Genomic DNA, 18,173 nt, shown 5'->3' with positions numbered 1-18,173 from the left:
ACATACAGTTAAAAAACCATCTCTAGGTGTGATGGCACTACATGTCCCAGCAAATCCAGATGACAAGGTGTGCTGGGACTTGTAGTCTCAACACAGCTGGACAGGAAGTTACTGGTCTAGATACCTCTCCATACAGAGCTCTTTGTAACCTGTGATCCAGACTGCCAGGATAGACCATGCAGTGCAGCTACGGTACCGCAGAAAATGTACAGGTATGCTCATGCTGCACTGCTGACTGGTGCTGATTGTAGTGGCTGCTGTTTGGTGACAGACCACGTGGGACCAATGAGAAGGGTAGCGGATGAGGAAGAGTAGGTGCCTCTCCCCTCCTCATACCTGGAAGTGCCCCGCTCCCTGGCTATATTCACCATCAGTGTGACTGTAGTCATAGAGAGTGTCAGAATGCAATACGCTTCTGAGAGTCCGGCAGTGGATGAGCACTGCTAAGGCATGTTCTCAGTGAGAACTACTATGTCATTCTACCCTCTGGTGTGGGTGGAACTGCCGGGCGGCGCCCCCTCCTTGGCCGGCGCCCCTGGCAAGTGCCATCCTGGCCAATAGGAAGATACAACCCTGGGTGTGTCCAATGACTACTGTGTCATTAAAAACTGAAACCCCTCTGTCTCACCTAATAAGTTACTTATACATCCTGGAGGCATATGGATATTGTGTTTTTTTATCTCTTTATTTATTACAGCAGAAAACATGTAGGAAACATATTCCATTGGAGACTAAGCATCTCAGACAATTATCGTAGACTGTGGTTTTTATTAGCAGAGTGGCAGGCAGAGCCATTCAAGGTCTGAATATGCATATTCATTTACTTAATTTCCTAGTGAGTACATGATTGTACTTCTGAACACATTTCAGAAACTGCCTTTGGACATTACATAAGCTGGTTCTCTGTTTATATTCTAGCTCAGTCCTTGCATATCTTGTACTGTAGCTTCACTCACTGTTGTAGTCATATGGAAACCTTTGAAAATTTACATAATGTACATATACTTTATAAATTATGCACAGGGCTCCCGTTTTGCTAGGACTCATGCACAGCAATTATATAATTAGCTGGCTAATGATTTAATCTGCGCAAGCTAAAGAACTAATTTTAGACTATACCCATTTGACTCCTGTGAATTAGAAGAAAATAAACAGTAGCTGCACCAGTTATATAAATGTTGTTGTAGATATTCCCTACTTTCCCCCTGAATAACTCAGTAAACATAGGTCAAGAGGTTATTCAATCATGCATTAATAAAATTTATCGGGGTGAACTGTCCTATTGACTTGTAAGTACAAATGCACAGGACAAAAAAAAGGGCGTCAAGTTACAAATGATGCACTCTTGTAGGGTATTTACATTACATAAAACATAACTTTCAATATAATACTTTTCAAAATACCAAATAGCTCTTGATACTATAATTAAAAGAAAGATTAGCTACATAAAAAGGAAAAGGTGATTCAAAAACAAAAGATGTGTAGAAAATAAAATAAACAAACATTTTAAAATAACACGTGTATAATCCTTATTGTGATTTCAAACATTATATAAACAGATTTATATTTGTCACTCATTCCGGCTTAAGAGCATATAGTATACAGTATGTTCGTTACCTACAGTATCTTGAAAAAGTATAAAGGGAAACAGAGTGCATATCTTCCCCCCGCTATCCATCGTTTTGAACACTCCTACCTCCATCGACCGTCGCTGTGCCAAATAAGCCCCGTCAGCAGACGTGGTGCTGCGGACTCGCTGTGTGCCTTTCTCCACTCGGGTACATCTAAAGAAGGGGAAATCTATAACAACTGCTTGGAGCACCTTCCCTGCCTCACTACCAGGGTCGGACTGGCCCACAGGGGTACCAGGGAAACCACCGGTAGGCCCCACTGCCTGAGGGCCCACTCCTTCCTTTAGGGATCAGGTTCCAGACTATGCACTTGTATTATACATGGTAGATATGTTGCATTACAATGCACTAAACTATTGTGTATTTCAAGCCTCTGTGGAGGCTGGCCACACCCCCTTTGTAGGCTGGCCACACCCCTAAGTATGGGCCCCTATAACTGCATTCCCCCGGTGGGCCCTTCATGTCCCAGTCCGACACTGCTCACTACTGATGGGAATCAGCGCTAACATCAGAGATGAAGTAAGGGTAATTCAACCAAAAGAGGTGAGCATAACGTACCCATTATTCTAACATCTCATAAATTGGGACTTCACATGCATAATATACCAGCGTGCGGATTTTGGACATAACAGCCAAACTTTAAAAACGGACTGCAATATTGGTTAACAATATCAATCTACTTTAGATGATTATATCTACAATATTACACCTACTCACTGCTATTATTCTGATTGGCTGAGTAATAATTGAATGTGTACTAAAATTATTATTTGTGTAAAATAAATCTGAGTATTTTATAAGCGCTCCTTAATTGTTCAGATCTACAAACATATTTTATGTATTTTGTTAGGAGGCATCCAGATTGCCCTTAGGAGCCACTTGATTAAATTATATGATATAATAATTGATAATATATAGGTGCCTATTAATCAATAAATTTATAGATTTATAGATATATATATTTATTGGAAAGTGTCTAGGTGGAGGGGATCATTTATCCTGAATTTTTGCAGAATATCAGTTTCCTCTTATGAGAAGGTCCAAAAAATCTATTAATCATTTTAATTACAGTACTACCCACTAACTGGTGGCTGCCATACGCCTTGTGCCCCATGCCATACTCCATGCACCCCATGCCATACTCCATGCACCCCACATGTGCATGCTTGTCTAAGATGTATTTTCTGACCACTAACAGCCTCAAGGTGTTTGCATCCCATGAATTTACTGTAATCTTGTTTTTTCATCCAAATGGAAATGTTTGTTCTGTAGAAACCAACAATTTACACTTTTGCAGCTACAAAATTATTATGTTTTAAAGAATTCCCAATAATTGGCTGTCCATTAAAATGATTCTGCATGAGGCAGCTGCATCGTTTACCTCATTTAATAGCACATCCCTGTTCTGGCTGAGGCAAGGATAAAGATGAGCAATGTGAATACAAAAGCTTTTATTGTATTAGAAATCACCTAGTTTATTTGGACCATACTTAAATTATTCTGTCCCATGTGAGTTCACGAAGGTGGAGATGTAGGTGGCCACTGTGGGGAAAGGGGTGAATCACTATTATGGTTCAATCCCACCCATTTAATTTCATTAGGAAGTGGTCAGAATGCTGGAGAGTGACCTACGCCCCTGGGGGACTGCCCACAATCTGGAATTCTCTTGGACACTTCTGAAGAATAGGCAAGTAAGATTGCTTATTCTCTGACTATAGCAAATATAGGCTATAAAATATTCTAACAAAACTGCAATACATGTATTTTTATTACAATTAATGTACTTCCAAGGATGAATATTTCTAATTTTAAATAACAATAAGTTTGCTATATTTTTTGTGATTCAGCACATTAACACTACAGTAATGTAATTTGGATCAGCATGCATGCAATGGATCTGAGGTTTTTCGCTCAGTTGGGTAAAATATAAATGCTAATTATTAATGTAGAGTGCATATTAAAGATCATAGAAAATGCATGATCTAATGACCTTTGTGTTATCATCTTTGAAGGATCTTTAATTTCGCCTTTGTTGTGTTAAACTGAATTGGGTCCTCTCCTCTCGTGTCGTTACTAGTTTCAGTAAATTAAGTTTTTGATTAAGGAAAAAAAAATCTGGTAAAAAGTCAAGTGTGAATATATTACTCTGTAATCATAGAGAAGCGGAAAATCAGGATAATTAGCTCTTTGCCAGCATAACATAAGTAAGCTTTTACTCAGCAGCCCTCTAGGTATTTGAAGGGAGGCTGTGACATCAAGGAATTTATATGTAATATTTGGGACTTACCAGCATGCATAATTGGGCCCTCTCCTCTAAACTTTCTGCAGTATGCAAAGCAGCTGATGTAATCATTTACTGATAGTCAAGTGCTGCTCATTGTAGTACAATATTTGCCAGTTAGTCCTGTGGATACTAGGACAAAACAGACGGCACTCCGGGTTTTAAAAATGTAACAAACCTATTAACAACTAATATTTCAGAGCCCAGCTGGCTATTTCATCATGGTAAACCCTTAGCACCATGATGATAATGTTAATTGAACATTGAAATGTTGGTTGCCTGTGCCATAATGTTGTGTTGTTTGTACCTAAGTGCCACCACTTTGGAATGTATGTGTATATCTGTATGTGTATATCAAGTAATCACACCATAAGGTACTCCCACCGTTCCAGGCTTTATTTGCCCGTCTTCAGGCAGCACATACAACATGTTGTATGTGCTGCCTGAAGACGGGCAAATAAGACCGGAAATGTTGCAAGTACTTTATGGTGTGATTACTAGATAATTGAATGAGACCGCTGAGTGCATTAATCAGTATGATAATACATTACATGTACCAGGCACCACAGTATGAATAATGAAGGATGAGAGTGCCAGCTAATTAGATTCCCTCTCTCTCTCTCTCTATATATATAAATAAATATATCTCTCTCTCTCTATATATATAAATAAATATATATATATATATATATATATATATATATATAAATCTACAATATACCGTATAATATGTACTGTAATTCCATTTTTGGACTGCAGCCAACATGGGGGGGTCATTCCGAGTTCATCTCACGTTGCTGATTTTAGCTGCGCTGCGATCAGATCTCTACTGCGCATGCGTATGCACCGCAATGCGCATGTGCATCGTACGTGTACAGTGCGGATCGTTGCTGAGCTATGGATTTAACGAAGAATCCATACACACAGTCCATCGCAAGGAGATTGACAGGAAGAAGGCGTTTATGGGTGTCAACTGACCGTTTTCTGGGAGTGGTAGGGAAAACACAGGAGTATCCGGGCGTTTGGAGGGCAGGTGTGTGACATCAATTCCGGCACCAAAAAGACTGAAGTGATCGCAAGGGCTGAGTGAGTTCAGACCTACTCTGAAATTGCACAAAATATTTTTGCAGAGCTCGGCTGCACAGGCGTTCGCACACTTACAAAGCGAAAATACATTCCCCCGTGGGCGGCGACTATGCGTTTGCACGGCTGCTAAAAACAGCTAGCGTGCGATCAACTCGGAATGAGGGCCATAGTCCTTAACTTTGCCTATCTCGACACCAAAGTATACTACAGCATCCTACAGGGGGCACTGACAGTGCATGTTTGGGGATGTGTGTACATATTTTCGGACTCAGGTTTCCCTAGGGACCAAGGCAGTGGTGGATTTAAGGGTCAAACTGTTCCCAGGCACAACATTATTGCCCAACCTTATCTGGAGCTGGTGCAGCTATATCAAAATAAGCATCAGCAGCTGCTCAAAAGCCGGTTGGAGGAGATGTGCCTCATGTGCCTAGTGGGAAATCTGCCACTGATTAACAGTCAGCCAGATGTTGCCGGAGGCACCTCTGCCTCTTTCCAAATAGCTCACAGTCATACAGCAACACAAGGATTATTTATTTAGTGTCTTCTATTCTCTCCCTAAGGGGAAGGCCAGGCTTCACCAAAAAGCCTGATTTACTCACAGATCCCTAGGGACACAGGGGGTTATCCAGGTTTTGTTAGCAAACCTAAAAAATGTAGCAATTGGGCAAAACCATGTTGCACTGCAGTTGGGGCAGATGTAACATGTGCAGAAAGAGTTAGATTTGGGTGTGTTATGTTGTTTCTGTGCAGTGTAAATACTGGCTGCATAATTTCTACACTGCAATTTAGATTTCAGTTTGAACACACCCCACCCAAATCTAAATCTCTCTGCACATGTTACATCTGCCCCACCTGCAGTGCAACATGGTTTTGCCCAATTACTACTTTTTTTGTTTGCTAACAACTCTGAATAAGGCCCACAGTTCGTAGAAGTACAGAAAAAGTATGGTTGTGTCGGAGGAAAACCAGACAAGTGTGTGTTAGCTAAAAAGTAGGCTATTTGACATTAATCCATTCCCTGGTGTAACCATGTCCCCCTGCAATTCAACATCCATACCCACCATTGATATGTCCTGTATGGGGCATAGCCACGTCTCTTGTGGCTATGTCCCCCAGCACCTGGGCTTGCTGAAAGTCTCGGTGTCCTTATAACCCACGCTCCACATTTTTACAAACTCTAACAATAAAGGGTGTGTGAAGGTCATTTGAATTACTTGATTACAGTGGATACTTTTATTCAGATCTAGATCTGTCTTTTACAGAGTAATATACTGTACAGTATATAAAATAGGTTATTATTTAATAATAATAATAATAATAATAATAAGAAGAAGAAGAAGAAGAAGAAGAAGAAGAAGAAAAAAAAAAAAAGAGACATTATAAAAAAAGTATCCTTTGCACAGTTCTGTGCTGCAGAGATAAATAGTCTGTGCTGTGTGATACAAATTACTTTTCTCTATTTAAATTAAGCACTGAATTTTGTTGTAGACTGAAACAGTATGTGTGGGAAGTGATGAACGCATGAGGTCCAAGAGTCATAAGGTAAAAATAAGCAGTGGTAATTGTGTAGTCTACAATTGGTTGTGTGACTTACCTTTCACACATGTTGTCACACATTTCTCATTAGTGTGCCCAGTTAGGTGACATCAAGTACAGACTAACTTTTAATGAGCTCAGTATCTCTGCCAGCAGATGCAGCATCTAAACACAGACATTTATTATAGGACCCCTATGCCTTCTAACGAAAGTGTTAGCATGCTTAATGAATCTCTCCATAAAACTCAGTATTTAATAAGTCATTCACTAGAGTTGTATGTTTCTAGCTCAGTTTGTTAATTAGTCCTTATCAATTAGTCCAAGATGAACCTGTCAGCATTGATTATAAATGTCCTGGAGTGTATCTTTAAATTAAGGAACATCCCATGCACTTAAATTTGCTTGGTATGTCTGAAAACAAAAATCAGGAGTTAATAGTCTAAAGTTAATAGTAAAGGCATTGATTATTAAAATTTCACTTTGGTAAATCCATGTTGCTTTATAGGAGGGGCAGATCTAAAATGGTATCCCGTCTCTAGGTCGACAAGACTAAGGTCGACAGTGTCTAGGTCGACAACTATTGGTCGACAGTAACTAGGTTGACAGGGTCTCTAGGTCGACATGTTCTAGGTCGACAGGTCAAAAGGTCAACATGAGTTTAAAAAAAACTTTTTAAAAACTTTTTCATACTTTACAATCCATGTGGACTACGATTGGGAACAGTAACCTGTGCCGAGCACTACGGCAGTGGAACGAGGCACCCTGCACGAAGCATGGCGAGCGAACGAGGTACTCTAGTTGGGGTTGCCAGTCATTGTATGGTGAAAACGACACAATAAAAAACAACCTCATGTTGACCTTTTGACCTGTCGACCTAGACCATGTCGACCTAGACACCATGACAACCTAGAATCCCTGTCGACCTAGTTACTGTCGACCAATAGTGGTCAACCTAGACACTGTCGACCTACGTGTGGTCGACCTTTAATACCACACCCATCTAAAATATGGGCACAGATTTGTATGGTGGCAGTATGTTTTAGGTTAATTTGAAATTATACATCTTCCGGGAACAGCCAATAGGTTTGCACCCAGAAGAGTAGGTAAGTCTCCCTGAGCCAGAATCCACCCGCTTGCAGCCGCCCATTTATAAGTGAAGGTGGGCAGTCCAGACACCACACTGAATGCATCACCCTGGCCCCAACCCCCAGTTCACAATACCAGTAAGCACCCATTGAGTAGTGGGGGCAGGGCCATGATCACATCATCATACCCACCGGGTCCGTCAACTTTCTAGCAACACGTCCCCCTGCTGAGCCAACCTGGCTGCCCCATCCCGGAGGAGACTGGAAGTCAGCAAGTAGGCTTTATCTTGCAGTGTTGCAATGAAGCTGTTCAGTATTTGTGTGGTCAATGTAGAAGCATGCAGAATTTTCTCTGCATACGAAAAGTTGCAGCTTCACTTTTTGCGCTTTTAAAATGTTCTTGACTTATACTGTACATCTTAATTTTCTTAAATAAAAAAATATGAATTATAGGAGCCAGAATTAAGTTTCTAGGTACAAAAACAGTGCAGTACTAGAATAAAGCTGTTGTGTAGACTACACAAAAACAGGTGTATCTACTGCACCATCATTAGATATACAGTGCACCTAAGCTACAGATATGAGAGTATTACCCTTTTAATGTACAGTACATGATGAGCTTATCCTGTCGTCTCTAAAACATTTCAGGAAAGTTGTCATGTTTACAGTATATTGCTAACAGAGGCAAAGACATGTAGTACATGGGTGTTCCCAATATTTGATTTAGTATAAGAGTCAAGAAAAACTTCCGCAATAAGCTTGAAGCAGAAACTTTTTGTATTTAAAATGTTTCACGGATTTACGGTTTAGTTCGGTTTAGTTGCTTATTCACACATAGTTTACTTGTTTAGTGAAATTACTAATATGTTTAAAAGGGTAACATGGTTTGCAAATAGTATAATATAATATTTTGTCTACAGAAAAGTGACCAGCCTGGACTGTACAGAGGATGACCAAGCTCTTTGGTTAGGGTTAGGGTGCAGAAACCTTGCCCATGCCAAGCTTTTCATGTAGTATCAAGTGGGTGGATCCCAATGAGATGTCTACCTCCTGGGCCATGGTCACTCTGGTGTCCACTTCAACCATGGTCTGCACATCAGCAACAATATCTTTGGTGATGGTGGACACAGGTAGGCCCTCATCGCTTCTTCTATTCCAGGGACCATCTCCCACACTCAAATGCTGCAAACCACTCAAACACAGTGGTTCAGGAAGGTTCTTCCTCCCCAAAAGCAGTTTGCAGTCAGACAAAACTCTCCTGCTGTTGCAGACCACTCTTGTAGTTGTGGAAGATCATGATTCTCCAGTGTCCTCTGTTAAACTCCATAACGAAGGAAGTGAACATTCTGATTTCTTCGGTGTGCAGTGCTGCTTATATACAGTTGTGTGCCTTGACATTTTACAAGAACTATAGCCAGAGATTACATTTCACAACCAGACAGTCAGATTGTGTTTACTCTACCTGTTCAGAAACCTATTGCACGACCCTTGTGTACAATCATAACCAATACTACACATTCCCATGTTTGGTGGTGGACTACTCTGCACAGTAAAAGTAACCTAGCTTGTGAAGGAGCTACAGTAAAGACTAAAACACATACTCACTGATAGGACAGAAAGGACCACAGACAGTATTGAGGGACAGACACACTGACATCGCTAAAAGACAAACACACACAAGGGTCTATTTACTAAGCCTTGGATGAAGATAAAGTCGCTGGAGAAAAAGTACCAGCCAATCGGCTCCTAACTGCCATGTTACAGGCTGTGTTTGAAAAATGACAGTTAGGAGGTGATTGGCTGGTGCGTAATCTCCAACGACTTTATCTCCATCCAAGGCTTAGTAAATAGACCCCACAGTCACAGGAGAAACTGAGACACAAGAAGGTTTGAGGGGCAGTGTCACTAACAGTGTCCTGTGAGTAATAGCACTGCCAGGTCAATAAGTTAGGGTGAGTACACACTAGTACCATGTCAGGATGATTTGCCATATTGTCTACATCATGCAGTGTGTACCTGAGATTTGTGCACTCCCACGTGTTGCATGTCCCGCGCGCGGCATGTCAGCCCTGCTGCACAGCCAACTGGAAGATACAGCATACAACCTGGTGCATATTAATGAAGGATAGAACAGTGATTGTTCCAGCATTTATTTTATCGTCCGAAGGGAATTCAGGATGGCCGTTGGTCTGAATTTCCGTCGTCCTGGTGTGTACCCACCCTTAGGCACAATATTATTACTCACTGTTTTTCCTCTGTGGACCAGGTATCTTCTCCCTGAGCTGTGTGCTGATGATACAGAAAAGATCAATAGTTTAACTCTCATTGGGCATCACTGTTTTGCGTCACAGGAATGTTGTAGGAAACTCAGAATGAGGGGTGGGAACAAGTGGGATGACAAGGGGCAGAACTAAGCACCTTGCACTGATGGCAGAGAACCATCTGAACCATCTGTAACAAACCATTGAAGGTTGTTAAACATTGATGGCTACCCCCTCCAACAAACTGACAGATAGCAAATATACTTCTATGTCTTATTTTCATTTGTATCCAGAAATTGCACTAGTAGTGAATAATGGTGGTCATTCCGAGTTGATCGCTCGCTAGCAGTTTTTAGCAGCCGTGCAAACGCTATGCCTGCTGCCCACTGGGAGTGTATTTTACGTCAGCAGAAGTGCGAATGAAAGGATCGCAGAGCGGCTACAATTTTTTGTGTGCAGTTTCTGAGTAGCTCAAAACCTACTCAGCGCTTGCGATCACTTCAGACTGTTCAGTTCCTGTTTTGACATCACAATCACGCCCTGTGTTCGCCCAGCCACGCCTGCGTTTTTCTTGGCATGCCTGCGTCTTTCCGCACACTCCCTGAAAACGGTCAGTTGACACCCAGGAACTCCCACTTCCTGTCAATCACTCTGCGGTCAGCAGTGCGACTGAAAAGCTTCACTAGACCCTGTGTGAAACAACATCGTTCGTTGTAATAGTATGTCGTGCGTGCGCATTGCGCCGCATACGCATAAGTGCTGTTTAATTGCCTCATCGCTGCACAGCGAACGAATGCAGCTAGCAATCAACTCGGAATGACCACCAATGGCAGTAAGAAAAACATGTTACAACAGTTGTAATTGAGCTATCCATGTCTGGTTATTTTAAATTTAGGGATCTGTTCACTAAGCCTTGGAGAGATAAAGTTCCAGCCAATTGGCCATGTTACAGGCTGTGGCCCTAATATATTAAGCCTTAAAAAGTGATAAAGTGGAGACTGATAAAGAGTGATAAAGTACCAACCAATCTGCTCCTAAAGGGGGGTACACACGGAGAGATCCGTGTTTAAAATCTAAGCAATCTGACTAGATTGCTTATATTTTAAGCACGGATCAGTCGTGTGTATGCCCCCCAGCGATAGCGATGCGCAGCTCAATCTAGCAGGTCGCTCACTTCAGCGCTGTGTGAAGTGAGCGCCCCCCCCGTTGTTGTTCCCTCACTCAGCACACATTGCGCTGTGCTGAGGGGGGGGGGGGGGAGATGTGTGCTGAGATCACTCAGCACACATCTCTCCCGTCAGTACTGGCCTAAAGTGTCATTTTTAAAACACATCCTGTAACATGGCAGTTAGAAAGCTGATTGGCTGGTACTTTATCACTCTTTATCAGTCTCCACTTTATCACTTTTTATGGCTAAATCCATTTAAGTATTTGAAAAATTACAGTAGCTAATTTTTCATCTTTATCTCTTTGGAGAGAGATAAAGTGGCTAGAGATAAAGCCCTCTAGCCACTTTATCTCTCTACAAAGCTTAGTAATTATACCCCCTCGGGTAAGACTTCTTTTCTATAAGTAAATTCTTGATCAAAACAACAAAAATCAACAACTTTTTGCAGCCTTTCCAGTACCAGGTCTCTGCAGACAATGCAAGGTCACTCCTTTCAGATGGAAGAAAAATGGTTCATCTTCAGTTATGGGAAAGATTTATTTCCGTGAGCAGTGAAACCATGAAATGCACTTTCAGAACATTTGATTGTGACAGACACTACAGACAAATACTGTAGAAGGGATTCAATCGAAAAAAAGAAATTCCAGAAATGCTGGCATTTACTTCCATATAATAATAAATTATGCAGGCGGAAATAATTTCTCCTTTTATATGTAGCAAAATGGACAGTTTAAATGATCTATTAATGAAAAGAAAAATCAGTGTTCAAAGCTGAAAATGTGAAGTGGGGGTATGGAAATATCAGGGAGGCTTTAGTTAGGCAGACCCAAGGCCTGAGCCCCGCTAATATTTCTATACCTCCACTTCACAATAATGACACAGTGACCTGGGTCGAATGCCCAGGGTCACTTACCAGGGGCATGGGCTCTCTGTCTGCCTACCATGCACCACAGACCTAATGCCTGACTACACAGTTTGAGCCTAGTGTCCAACCACCATGGTGGTCTAGGGAGAGTTAAATGAGTGGAGGTGGCCAAAGCCACCTACCGTGTCACTTGTAGAGGCTGCAGTGCAGATTTTCATTTAGCTCTTTTCCTTTACACCACAGCAGCTTTCTTCAGTCCTTAACTTCTTACTTAGACTGCTGGCCCATCCTGGCCAGTAGCACCTCCTCTTCCTTCTTCTCGTCTTCAGGAGGTCTTCTTTGCTCCCTCTCTGCTCCTCGGGTGCTTTTTAATTGGCTTGCGGCTGGTGCAAAATATAATTGCCATCGGCCACCTTGACTGGCGCTGCTTAAAGGCCACCTCAAGCTGAGACAAACTTGTGACCGGAACCAAATTTAAAATAGAAGCCATAGCTGCTCGTTGACGAGAGCTGGGAGCAGTCACACTGTCTCTGTCCCAGCGATAGTCGGTGAAGTGTAATGTCGGTATGACATACTGTTTCATTCAGGCACACATCAAGCACTGAATAACATGATTAGGGAGGCCAATCCCGGGCTATTTTTTCAATCCTTGTTATTGGGATTGAAAAATGGTCAATCCTGGGATTCCCGGGATACTCGGGATTGGCTTTTCCCTATGTGTCCACACCCTTGCCCCGCCCCGCCTGCCCCGCACACATAACTCACCATACAGTGGGGGGCGGGTAGAAAACATCCGAATGTCTCAGCGGCGGGTAATGGCGGATTGCGCAGCGTTACATGGAGCTTCCAATCCCGAGATTGAATCCCGGGCGTTTTTTGGCCTAAATCCCGGGATCCTGACGATTCCAATCCCGGGATTGGCCTCCCTAAACATGATATAAAAGGCCATACTATGTAGTCCTTTTGACTGTGCTTTCTCCTGTTGTAAGGTTTTCACTGAAATTTCCTTTTCTATTGTTTAGGATTAGTATTTCTGGAAAAAAGAAAAGATCATCTATAATTAAGTCATTATATTCAGCTTCCCATTCTTTAGTAATGTCACTTAGTGAATGAATAGGCTGCAATCTTAAAGATATTGGTTCAGCCCATAAAATACCTGGCTCTGTGCGAGCTATGCATAGATAAATGATAAGTAAATCAATTTCTGCGTATCGAGTAGAAAACGCACACACTAACAATGCTTTTTGATATAACAACAAGCCTCAGCTGTGTCGAAATCTGAGAAATAAAGTGTTTTTAAAACACTGACAAACATTCACATTTTCTATTAGTATGCACACAACAGATTCAGCTTATCGTACCTATTATCGAGATTCAAGATATAATCCTTCATTTTAAAGATTTCATTTCTTGGGCCTGGAAATGCCTGTATTTTTCTGTATAGCGTTCCTCTTACCATATATTCAGTATAATATATGTAATTCTCATTTCCTATTCTTATTATATACACACACACACAATACATTACTATGTGATGAAGTGGAAAATATCATGATGTGGATTGTAGTGTATTGAAGTCCATTAGACAGCATCACACATAGCATAATGAAACTGTCTGTAAAGTAAAGTATCCATTTATTATTAATATTTATTTTATTTAAATGTAAATTTGGCGACTATTGTAAACCGAACTGTTCTGCAAAATATGTAGGTGCTGTTGCTTATTTTATACAAACCGAACAAATGTATTATGCTGACACATTAGTGGCAGAAGAAGTAATCATGTACTGTATGTATGTGTGGAAACGGGAGATACAGTGTGCTGCATTTACATCTCTCCCGCAAATGGGTTTTCTGTGTTTCTGATGTATTCATATTTAAATCATTATACTTGATTGAGTGCTATGATTGCTAGAGTAACATAATTAGTTTTCCATTTTTGCTTTACATTGAGTCCATTTGATAGTGTATGTCATCAAGATAACTCCGATGAACTGAACAATAGACATCAGACTCAAGACAGTTCAGATACCCCTAATATGCAGCCTTTGAGACATTTCCTAGTCAGATTCCTAGTGCCAACTCATAGCCTAGCCAGGTTTCTAGGGCTGGAACCTATTTTAAGCACCCCAAAGACAGGTTATACTGAAAACTGCTTTGTGTTTGTTGTCTTTGATCCCTTCATTATATATGACAGACGAGACATAATGAGCCCATACATCTACAATCATTTGCAACAATTTCCCGTTTTGCCGATACCTGGGTCAGGTCATCAGCAAAATCCTTGATTCACCGATTCTGAGCCAAAAGTGATCAAATTTGACAAGTCAAGGATTCTTTACATGTAGGATTTTGCTGTTCCCCCATAAATCCGCACTTTTCTGGCACTTACACTGTCGTGCTGCGCTTTTTCTCTAGCTCATAAGTTCCCCTGTGGTCTCATACTATATTTGGCTGTATTTTTGATTTTAAAAAAGCCAAAAAATGGTATAAACAAAACATGCATGGCAGATACCAACATATTTGTCATACATTGTGACTAGCGGTTATACTACCAGCTTGCACTCACTGTAGGCTTCCTCAATTCACATAATTAAAACACAAAACAAAAAAACTAGCACATATGTACTGTACTGTACAAGACCCTAGTAAAAAACCATGTTCTGCTGATGATCTGAATAATTCATTAACATATTGTGTTATGTTTCTGCAGATTACACAGTTCTGTATATTGTGTGTCATATGGTGCATGTGCAAACATTCATTCATCACAGGCTGCTGCCCTCCCGCATTTTAGAATTCTGTATAAGCCTGTGATAAGCTTGACTGCATATTTTTTCTAAAGATAATTACAATTATTACATGAGATCATTCAGCTTGACTCAAACTATATTAAACCGAAATCTGTATACTCTGAAAGAGATGCCAGTGTTCATATTAGCCAATAAGCAACCGAGTAATAAATATTTTGATACTTTTGCTATTATTTGTAAAGATAAGCACTGTATTATACGCAGTAGCTAATGCTGGGTACACACCATAACGACTGATCTGCCGATAGAGTGGACAATTTGATAAGCAAACATACTTACCAATCATCCACTTGATGTTGTGCCATACATCATAACTGGGCGGGCATGTAAATGTAAATGCCCGCCTAGCTGTGATGTCAATGTCAGCATTTCCTGCTACCGACATATGGGATGCTCAGAGGGTCGACTGTACACACAGCCAGCCCTGCCGATATAGCTAGAAAAAATAGAAAATGCAGGTGCACACTCTAAGTACTAAGAACACTGCTGATCAGAACAATTCTAACAAACTCTGCAATTAAATATGGAGTAAAATTGAGGTTCTTAGCATAATTATAGCCAACCATATGGGCCCACCTACCACGGTAAGACCTAATCAGGTGTGTCCCTAATATTACTAAAGTTCTAGTCCAGAGTACAGGACCCCCTGGGCCAGAACAATCCAGCCGCCCCAAGGTATCACAGTAGGTATTCCATTACACTTCATGAGTGAGCAGTGTCTCTGAGTCAGTATCTCATTACACAGAATATGAATCACAAACTTTTTGTTTTGCCACTACTGCTCAGCGTAGAAGTGGCTGAATCGCTATATATTTTATTGGATCACTCCTGTGATTATCGGGCTACACCTTATCAAAGAAACCTTAATGTGAGGATCAGGACTCTTTCCAGAGTGAGTATGGTGCGCACGATTCATTCAGTGCTGTGTAGCTAATATTGAAACATTGTCCATTAATGATGAAGGGAGAGTACCACTAAAGAAACCTTTATATGCTGTTTTTTAAATTTTATTTTGTGAGTTTCGGTACGGTAATTTTTTAAGGGACAAGAGAGACTCTGTGTTGGGGCACTCTTTGCGTAATATAAATTGTGTTAAAACTTAACTTTTATCAAGATTTATCTTAAAATATTGTACAGACCTTTATATAAAAATGATTTGATTACCCAGTGTGAGCATAGGTTATATTCCCATTTAGAATTTGAATGCACCTGGGTGAAAATACAGTATTATAAAACAAATACAATAATTGAAAGTTCTTATATCAGCAATTATTCAAATAAAATTTCTTATAATGATACACTTCTTTATGATAGCTCTCTTGGTATGTATAATACTGAGGCAAAATAGTTTCTAAGTAATATTGATAAATACCTTCATTTTTAGTACATATGATACCTTTCTTGGTATAGATAATGTTTGGGCAGAGATAATTTTTACATATTGCTGATAAATACCTTGGTTTGTAATGCTGAGTAAGATTTTTCTCTTCTTGTACTCGATAGGAGATAGGATAGCATTGGAAAAAGTAAGAAGAATAGAGGTAGGGCCAATGCTTTCTCCACCACTTCTGCTGTTTGTGGGTGTTTATATATACCTACTGCACCTGATATTCCAGGGGAGTCACCCACCTTGTACTAATCAGGCCTATCACTGCTTTGCTTCCAAGATCAGACGGATTTGGGCATGTCCAGTGAGGTGTGGCAGTAGTAATAGTCCAACAAATGAGAGAGTATGTGGTTGTGGCTTAATTACCAAAGTGAGAACTTCTGCTGTCCTATTGTTATGCCCCAAATCCCTGTTACTGATACATTGCAGGGAGACTGATATCAGGCATGGGATGAGAGAGTTCTCGAATAAATAGAAATACGCAGACAATACCCCTACTTCTGCTGTCCACTGTCATACTGTATATGATTATAGCGGACAGTGGATGAGAGAGATGGGGTACAGAAAAATAGTTTATGGAAATTAGAATTCTCCTATTGATATTCTAAAAGAACAAAAATATTATAAGTACAATGCTCATAATACACTCTGTAATTGTTTAATTGTATGAAAGATATTGCAGCACGTAATGAATGAAACCAAGTGGTTAGTGCTTATATTCCCTATCCACAAATGTTTAAATGGAAATCAATATACCCATATATATTGAGGAGAATAAGCAATGTGACCTTTTCTCTCAAATTATATTCAGACAACAAAGTTGCCCCTGAATAGTTAATGTTTTACAAAAGACACAAGCATATGTAGCTTATTCTCTCAAAATATAATAAATCTAGCACCTCACTGGCAAAAGTGACTTTTTTATCCTTCAAATTATAATCCAATGACAAAATTGCTCATAGATAGCTTAATGTTTTACAAAAGACACAGGCGTATGTAGCTTATTCCCTCAAAGTATAATGAATCAATGTTGCCATTAAATAACTAGCGTTTTTATGAGAAATACATACGACCAATTGACAAAATATTAAAGGTAAACCAGGTATGAGCCCTAATAATCAATGTTCAATTACCAATGAAAGGTATACATACTTAGAAAATAGCAAAAATAAAAGCCACAATGGGCTATACAATACCACAGGAGCACAATGTGGGCCAGACCGTGCACTGTCTGGCTCCACTGTGTGGCTTGTTCACTGTGTGGTGACTCTGAGGAAGAATCCTTTATTTATAGGTGGTTAGTACTAGTGGGAGGGGTGAGGATAATTACCTCTGGTGAGTACAAAATGTACACAACAGAGTGCACATCCTGTTCCGGCTGTCTGACTGCATAGATGCATCGGGGGACGGTTGCCAAGCAACCCAGCGCATCTCACTGCGCCGCTCTCCGAGTCCGCCCTGAGGACTCGGTGAGCGGCGCGGTGAGATGCGCTGGGTTGCTTGGCAACCGAATGCATCCCCCTGCACATCTGTGCAGTCAGACAGCCGAAGTAGGACAGCAGAAGTAGGGGTATTGTCTGCCTATTTCTATTTATTCGAGAACTCTCTCATCCCATGCCTGATATCAGTCTCCCTGCAATGCATCAGTAGCAGGGATTTGGGGCATGACAACAGGACAGCAGAAGTTCTCACTTTGGTAATTAAGCCACAACCACATACTCTCTCATTTGTTGGACTATTACTACTGCCACACCTCACAGGACACGCCCAAATCCGTCTGATCTTGGAAGCAAAGCAGTGATAGGCCTGATTAGTACAAGGTGGGTGACTCCCTTGGAATATCAGGTGCAGTAGGTATATATAAACACCCACAAACAGCAGAAGTGGTGGAGAAAACATTGGCCCTACCTCTATTCTTCTTACTTTTTCCAACACTATCCTATCTCCTATCGAGTACAAGAAGAGAAAAATCTTACTCAGCATTACAAACCAAGGTTTTTATCAGCAATATGTAAAAGTTATCTCTGCCCAAACATTATATATACCAGGAAAGTTATCGT

General features: G+C 40.7%; 1 protein-coding gene and 1 pseudogene across 1 annotated transcript in view; one reads left to right on the top strand and one right to left on the bottom strand.

Annotated features, from left to right (window-relative positions):
* WSCD1 (WSC domain containing 1) overlaps window positions 1–18,173 on the top strand; it is a 259,167-nt gene that overhangs the window by 189,900 nt on the left and 51,094 nt on the right. The gene's annotated exons all lie outside the window — the stretch shown is intronic.
* Window positions 16,319–16,436, bottom strand: LOC135052648 (5S ribosomal RNA; annotated as a pseudogene).

Source organism: Pseudophryne corroboree, chromosome 2 (assembly GCF_028390025.1).
Source record: "Pseudophryne corroboree isolate aPseCor3 chromosome 2, aPseCor3.hap2, whole genome shotgun sequence".
Taxonomy (NCBI): Eukaryota; Metazoa; Chordata; class Amphibia; order Anura; family Myobatrachidae; genus Pseudophryne; species Pseudophryne corroboree.
This window is presented reverse-complemented; position numbering and strand designations above follow the sequence as displayed.